This window comes from Convolutriloba macropyga, chromosome 10, assembly GCF_964194025.1.
Source record: "Convolutriloba macropyga chromosome 10, txConMacr16.3, whole genome shotgun sequence".
Classification (NCBI taxonomy): domain Eukaryota; kingdom Metazoa; phylum Xenacoelomorpha; order Acoela; family Convolutidae; genus Convolutriloba; species Convolutriloba macropyga.
In genome coordinates, this window is record NC_134477.1 from 31,292,393 (window position 1) to 31,300,963 (window position 8,571).

Consider the following 8,571-nt stretch of genomic DNA (forward strand, 5'->3'; position numbering starts at 1 on the left):
TTGATGACATTTCAGGAACCTTTCCAGCCACTATTTATATAAACTAATATACATGGCTGCAAAGTTCACTACAAGAGCGTTAAAATGAGCAATATTTCAAGCATTTTTAGCCTTTATCTGTTACCTTATGTGTAAAAGAATTATAAGTGGTACATTACATATTTTGAACCTTACCATTCAAGGTACCATAAACGTACCTAAACAGTCAGAAAAAGTTAGTTTTTAATCCGCACTCTCTTGTATGTACATGAGTTTTTCAAAACTCTATGTATGGCTATTGTAATATTCATAAAACGGCCGGAAATAGCCAATTTTTGCAAGTCGTTTTTGACTATCTTTTCCATGATATGTTTGATGTCACTTGAGGCAAATTATCAGCCATTTTTTATAGAAATTTATAAATATGACTGCAAAGCTTATAAGAAGAGCTTTAAATTGAGCTATATATTGAGGTATTTGAGCCAATATTTGTTTTTTCTTGTAACACAAATATTAGTGTCATTTTAGATCTTGAAAATTGACAAATTTGTACAAATTGATACTAAAATTCAACCAATGTTCAGAAAAACTATATGGTTGTAAACTAGAAGGGCTATGCTTTAAAATGAACTATATATCAACCACATTTGGATCAATATTAGTGGAGAAATTGTACAAACCCAATTTTTTGTTCGGTGATCAGTGTTTCTAGGAGGCATAAAGGCATTTAAACGGTCAAAAAGTGTCCTTTTTTATCCACACTCATTTATCTATAGACGAAAACTTCAAAAATTTATATACCGCTATTGTACCATTGTTAAACGTGGGCAAAATTAGCCACTTTTTACCAAATCTTAATTTTCTTGATTTTTCTTTTATGTTTGATGCCATTTCAGGTACCTTTCCAACCACTATTTATATAAACTAATATACATGGCTGCAAAGTTTACTACAAGAGCTTTGAAATGAGCAAAATTTCAAGCATTTTTAGCCTTTATCTGTTACCTTATGTGTAAAAGAATTATAAGTGGTACATTACATATTTTGAACTTTACCATTCAAGGTACCATAAACGTACCTAAACGGTCAGAAAAAGTTAGTTTTTAATCCGCACTCTCTTGTATGTACATGAGTTTTTCAAAAATCTATGTATGGCTATTGTACTATTCATAAAAACGGCCGGAAATAGCCACTTTTTGCCAGTCGTTTTTGACTATTTTTTCCTTTTATGTTTGATGTCACTTGAGGCAAATTATAAGCCATTTTTTATAGAAATTTATATATATGACTGCAAAGATTATAAGAAGAGCTTTAAATTGAGCTATATACTGAGGTATTTGAGCCAATATTTGTTTATTTCTTGTAACACAAATATTAGTATCATTTTAAGTCTTGAAAAGAGACAAATTTGTACAAATTGATACTCAAATTCAACCAATGATCAAAAAAATTATATGGTTGTAAACTAGAAGGGCTATGCTTTAAAATGAACTATATATATCAACCCCATTTGGATCAATACTTGTGGAGAAATTGTACAAACTCAATTTTTTATTGGGTGACCAGTGTTTCTAGGAGGCATAAAGGCATTTAAACGGTCAAAAAGTGCCCTTTTTTATCCACACTCAATTAACTATAGACGAAATCTTCAAATATTTATATACGGCTATTGTACCATTGTTAAAAGGGGGCAGAATTAGCCACTTTTTACCGAGTCTTAATTGTCCTGATTTTTTTTTATGTTTGATGCCATTTCAGGTACCTTTCCAGCAACTATTTATATAAACTAATATACATGGCTGCCAAGTTTACTACAAGAGGTTTAAAATGAGCAATATTACAAGCATTTTTAGCCTTTATCTGTTACCTTATGAGTAAAAGAATTATAAGTGGTACATTACCTATTTTGGAACTTACCATTCAAGGTACCATAAACGTACGTAAACGGTCAGAAAGAGTTAGTTTTTAATCCGCACTCTCTTGTATGTATATGAGTTTTTCAAAACTCTATGTATGGCTGTTGTAATATTCATAAAAACGGCCGGAAATAGCCACTTTTTTGCAAGTCGTTTTTGATTATTTTTTCCTTTTATGTTTGATGTCACTTGAGGCAAATTATAAGCCAATTTTTATAGAAATTTATATACATGGCTGCAAAGCTTATAAGAAGAGCTTTAAATTGAGCTGTATATTGAGGTATTTGAGCCAATATTTGTTTTTTTGTTGTAACACAAATATTAGTGTCATTTTAAATCTTGAAAAGTGACAAATTTGTACAAATTGATACTCAAATTCAACCAATAATCAAAAAAATTATATGGTTGTAAACTAGAAGGGCTATGCTTTAAAATGAACTATATATCAACCCCATTTGGATCAATATTTTTGGAGAAATGGTACAAACCCTATTTTTTTTCGGTGACCAGTGTTTCTAGGAGGCATAAAGGCATTTAAACGGTCAAAAAGTGCCTTTTTTATCCACACTCAATTATCTATAGACGAAATCTTCAAAAACTTATATACGGCTATTGTACCATTGTTAAAAGTGGGCAGAATTAGCCACTTTTTACCAAGTCTTAATTGTCCTGATTTTTCTTTTATGTTTGATGCCATTTCAGGTACCTTTCCAGCCACTGTTTATATAAACTAATATACCTGGCTGCAAAGTTTACTACAAGAGCTTTAAAATGAGCAATATTTCAAGCGTTTTCAGCCTTTATCTGTTACCTTATGTGTAAAAGAATTATAAGTGGTACATTACATATTTTGAACCTTACCATTCAAGGTACCATAAACGTACCTAAACAGTCAGAAAAAGTTAGTTTTTAATCCGCACTCTCTTGTATGTACATGAGTTTTTAAAAACTTTATGTATGGCTATTGTACTATTCATAAAAGCGGTCGGAAATTGCCACTTTTTACCAAGTCATACTTGACTATCTTCTCCTTTTATTTTTGATGTCATTTGAGGCAATTTATAAGCCATTGTTTATCGAAATTTATATATGTGACTGCAAAGCTTATAAAGAAAGCTTTAAATTGAGCTATATATTTTGAGGTATTTAAGCCAATATTTGTTTTTTTTTGGTAACACAAAATTTACGGTCACATTAAATATCTTGAAAAATGATAACTTTAAACAAATTGATACTAAAATTCAACCAACTACCAAAAAAATTATATGGTTGTAAACTAGAAAAGCTATGTTTTAAAATGAACTATATATGAAACCCATTTGGATCAAAATTTGTGGAGAAATTGTACAAACCAGATTTTTAAATCGGTGACCAGTGTTTCTAGAAGGCATAAACGCATATAAATGGTCAAAAAGTGCCCAATTTTTATCTTCACTCAATTATCTATACACGAAATCTTCAAAACTTTATGTACGGGTGAATTTAGGCACTATTTACCAAGTCATAATTGACCTGATTTTTTTATGTTTGATGCCATTTCAGGTAATTTTCCAGTCACTATTTATATAAACTAATATCCATGGCTGCAATATTTACTACAAGAGCTTTAAAATGACCTATATTTCAAGAATTTTTGGCCTTTATCTGTTACCTTATGAGTAAAAGATTCATAAGTGGTACCTTAACTATTTTGGACCTTTATACTCAAGGTACCATAAACGTAACTAAACGGTCAAAAAAGCTAATTTTTAATCCGCACTCTCTTTACCAAGTCATAATTGACTATAGTTTCCTTTTATGTTTGATGTCATTTAAGACAAATTATAAGTCATTGCTTATAGAAATTCATATATACGACCGCAAAGCTTATAAGAAGAGCATTAAAACGGGCTATATATTGAGGTCTTTGAGCCAATATTTATTTTTTTTTTGGTAAAACAATTATTATTGTCGAGTTAAATATCTTAAAAAATGACAACCTTGGCCAATTTGATACTCAATTTCAACCAATGACCCAAAAAAAATTATTTGGTTGCAAACTAGAAGTCCTACGCTTTAAAATGACTTATATATCAACCCTATTTTGATCAATATTTGTGGAGAAATTCTACATCAAATACAAATCCAACTTTTAACTCGCTGACTATTGCTTTTAGGAGGCATAAACGCATTTAAACGGCCATAAAGTGCCCGTTTTTATCCACGCTCATTTCTCTCTACAAGAGTTCTTCAAAACGTTATATACGGCTATTAAACCTTTGTTAAAAGTGGGCGGAAATAGCCACTTCTTACCAAGTCATAAATGAGTGTATTTTCGTTTTCTGTTCGATGTCGTCTTGGGCAAAGTTTAAGCCATTTTTATATAATTTAATATATATATATATATATATATATATGTATATGGCTACAAAGCCTATAAGAAAAGCTTTAAAATGATCTAAATATTAAGGTATTTGAGCGAAAATTTGTTCACTATTTTGGTAAAACAATGTTGATACTTATATTCAACCAATGATCGTAAAAATTATATGGCTGTAATGTAGAAGTGCTAGGTTTTAGGATGAACTAATTATCAACCCCATCTGGATCAATATTCGTGGAGAAATTGTACCTCAAATACAAATCCAACTTTTAACTCGGTGACCAGAGCTTCTAGGAGGTATAAACGCAATTAAACGGTCAAAAAGTGTCCATTTTAATCCTCGCTCATTTCTCTATACAAGAGTTTGTCAAAACTTTATATGGGGCTATTGCACCTGTGTTAAAAGTGGGCGGAAATAGCCACTATTTACCAAGTCATTATTGTCCTGATTTTTCTTTTGTGTTTGATGACATTTCAGGTACCTTTCCAGTCACTATTTATATAAACTAATATACACGGCTGCAAAATTAAGTACAAGAGCTTTAAAATGAGCTATATTTGAAGCATTTTGGGCCATTATTTGTTACCTTATGAGTAAGAGAATAATAAGTGGCAGCTTACCTATTTTTGACCTAAACACTCCAGGTACCATAAAAGTACCTAAAATGTCAAAAAAAACTAGTTTTTAATCCGCGCTCTCTTGTACGTACATAAGTTTTCAAAACTTTATGTATGTCTATTGTATTATCCATAAACACGATCGGAAATAGCCACTTTTTACCAAGTTATATTTGAATATATTTTCTTTTTTGTTTGATGGCAGTTTACGCAAACTTTAAACTTTTGTTTATATAAATTAATATATGAGGCTGCAAAGTCTTAGAAAAGAGCTTTAAATTGAGCGATATATTGCGGTATTTGAAAAATTATTTGGTAAAAACGGTTGTTAGTGTCAAGTAAATGTCTTGAAAAACGACAACTTTGACCGATTTGTTACTTAAATTCAACCAATGATCAAAAAAGATTATATGGTTGTAAAGTAGAAGTGCTATGCTTTAAAATGAACTATATCAACCCCATTTGGATCACTATTTGTGTACTTCAAATACAAATCCAAATTTTAACTTGGTGACTAATGCCTCTAGGAGGTATAAACGCAATTAAACGGTCAAAAAGTGCCCCTTTTTTATTCTCACACAATTCTCTATAGAGGAGTTCTTCGAATTTTTATATACGGCTATTGTATCTATGTTAAAAAAGGGCGGGAATAGCCACTGTTTACCAATTCATTGTTGTCCTGACTTTTCTTTTATTTTTGATGCTATTTCAGGTACCTTTCGAGCCACTGTTTATATAAACTACAATACATGGCTGCAAAATTAATTACAAGAGCTGTAAAATGAGCTATAATTTTAGCATTTTGAGACGTTATTTGTTACTTTATGACTTAAAGAATAATAATTGGAACCTTACCTATTTTAGACCTAAACACACCAGGTACCATAAAGGTACCTAAACGATCAAAAAACTAGTTTTTAATCCGCTCTCTCTTGAATGTACATGAGTTTTTCAAAACTTTATGTATGGCTATTCTACTATTCATAAAAACGCCGGAAATAGCCACTTTTTGCAAGTTGCTTTTGACTATCTTTTCCTTTTATGTTTGATGTCACTTGAGGCAAATTATAAGCCATTTTTTATAGAAATTTATAAATATGACTGCAAAGCTTATAAGAAGAGCTTTAAATTGAGCTAAATATTGCTGTATTTGAGCAAATATTTGTTAACTATTTGGCAAAACGGTTGTTAGTGTCACGTCAAATATCTTAAAAAACAACAAATCTGAACGATTTGTTACTTAAATTCAACCAATGATCAAAAAGATTATATGGTTGCAAAGTAGAAGTGCTATGCTTTAAAATGAACTATTTATCAGCCCCATTTTGATCAATAGTTGTGTACATCAAATACAAATCCATTTTTTAACTCGGTGACTTGTGCTTCTAGGAGGCATAAAAGCATTTAAACGGCCAATAGGTGTCCGTTTTTTATCCTAGCTCAATTCTCTATACTAGATTGCTTCAGAACTTTGTATACGGCTTTTGTACATATGTTAAAAGTGGGCGGAAAAAGCCACTTTTTAACCAAGTCATAAATGAGTGTACTTTCTTTTAATGTTTGATGTCAATTTTAGCAAATTTTAAGACAATATTTATATAAAAAATATGTATATGGCTGCAAAGCCTATTAGAAAACCTTTAATATGAGCTAAATATTGAAGTATTTTTGGTAAAACAATTATTAGTGTCATGTTAAATATTTTGAAAAATGGCATCTTTGAACAAAATTGACAATTATGTTCAACCAATGATCGTAAATTTTATATGGCTGTAAAGTAGAAGTGCTAGGCTTTAGGATGAATTATATCTCAATCCCACTTGGACAAAATTCGTAGAGAAATTGTACATCAAAAACAAATCCAATTTTTAACTCGGTGAACAGTGCTCCTAGGAGGCATAAACGCTTTTAAACTGACAAAAAATGCCCGTTTTTTATCCTCACTCAATCCTTTATACAAGAGCTTTTTAAAACTTTATATACGGCTCTTGTACCTATGTTAAAATTGGGCGGAAAATTCACTATTGACCAAGTCATAATTGTCTTGATATTTCGTTTATGTTTGATGCCATTTCAGGTACTTTTCCAGCCACTATTTTTATCAACTAATATAAAGAGCTGCAAAAAGTTATCACAAGAGCTTTAAAGTGAGCTATATTTCAAGCATTTTGAAAATTTATTTGTTACCTAATGAGTAAAAGAATCATAAGTGGTGCCTTGCCAATTTTGGACCTAAGCACTCCGGGTACCATAAACGTACTTAAACGGTTAAAAAAAACCTGTTTTTTGATCCGCGCTCTCTTTTAAGTAAATGAACTTTTCAAATTTTTGTGTAGGGCTATTGTACCACTGATAAAAACGGTCGGAAGTAGCTACTTTTTACCAAGTCATTTATGACTATAATTTCTTTTTATAATTGATTTCATTTTTGGCAAACTTTAAGCCATTTTTTAAATGAATTAATATACATATATATATATATGTATATATATATATAAACATATATATATATATATATATATATATATATATATATATATGGCTGCAAAGCATGTGAGAAAAGGTTTAAAATTAGCTATATATTGAGGCATTTGAGCAAACATTTTTTTATTATTTTGTAAAACAATTATTAGTGTCACGTTAAATATCTTGGAAAATGACATCATTGACCAAAGTTGATACGAATATTAAACCAATGATGGTAAAAATTATGTGGCTGTAAAGTAGAAATGCTAGAATTTAAAATGAACTATATTTCAACACATTTGGATCAATATTTGTCGAGAAATTGTACATCAAATACAAATCCAACTTTTAACTCGATGTCTAGTGCTTCTAGGAGGCATAAACGCATTTAAACGGTCAAAAAAGTCCGTTTTTTTACCCTAGCTCAATTCTCTATACAAGATTGCTTCAAAACTTTGTATACGGTTTTTGTACCTATGTTAAAATTGGGCGGAAATAGCCACTTTTTAACGAAGTCATAAATGAGTGTATTTTCATTTTATATTTGATGTCATTTTGGGCAAATTTTAAGACAATATTTATATAAAAAAATATATATGGCTGCAAAGCCTATGAGCAAAACTTTAATATGAGCTAAATATTGAAGTATTTGAGCCATTTTTTGTTTTTTTTGGTAAAACAATTATTAGTGTCATGTTAAATATCTTGAAAAATGACATCTTTGTACAAAGTCTATACTTATGTTCAACCAATGATCGTAAAATTTATATGGCCGTCAAGTAGAAATGCTAGGTTTTATGAACTATATTTCAACCCCATTTGGATTAATATTTGTCGAGAAATTGTACATCAAAAACAAATCCAGCTTTTAACTCGGCGACCAATGTTTCTAGGAGGCATAAACGCATTTAAACGGTCAAATAGAGCACGTTTTTTATCCTCGCTCAATTCTCTATACATGAGTTCTTCAAAATCTTATATAGGGCTATTGTACCTATGTTGGAAGTGGGCGGTTATAGCCACTCTTTGCCAAGTCATTATTGTCCTGATTTTTCTTTTGTGCTGGATTTTATTTCAGGTACCATTACAGCCACTATTTATGTACAAGAGCTATAAAAAGCTGTATTTCAAGCATTTGGAGCCATTTTTTGTTACCTTATGAGTAAAAGAATCATAAATGGTACCTTAACCATTTGGGACCTAAACACTCCGGGTACCAAAAACGTAGCA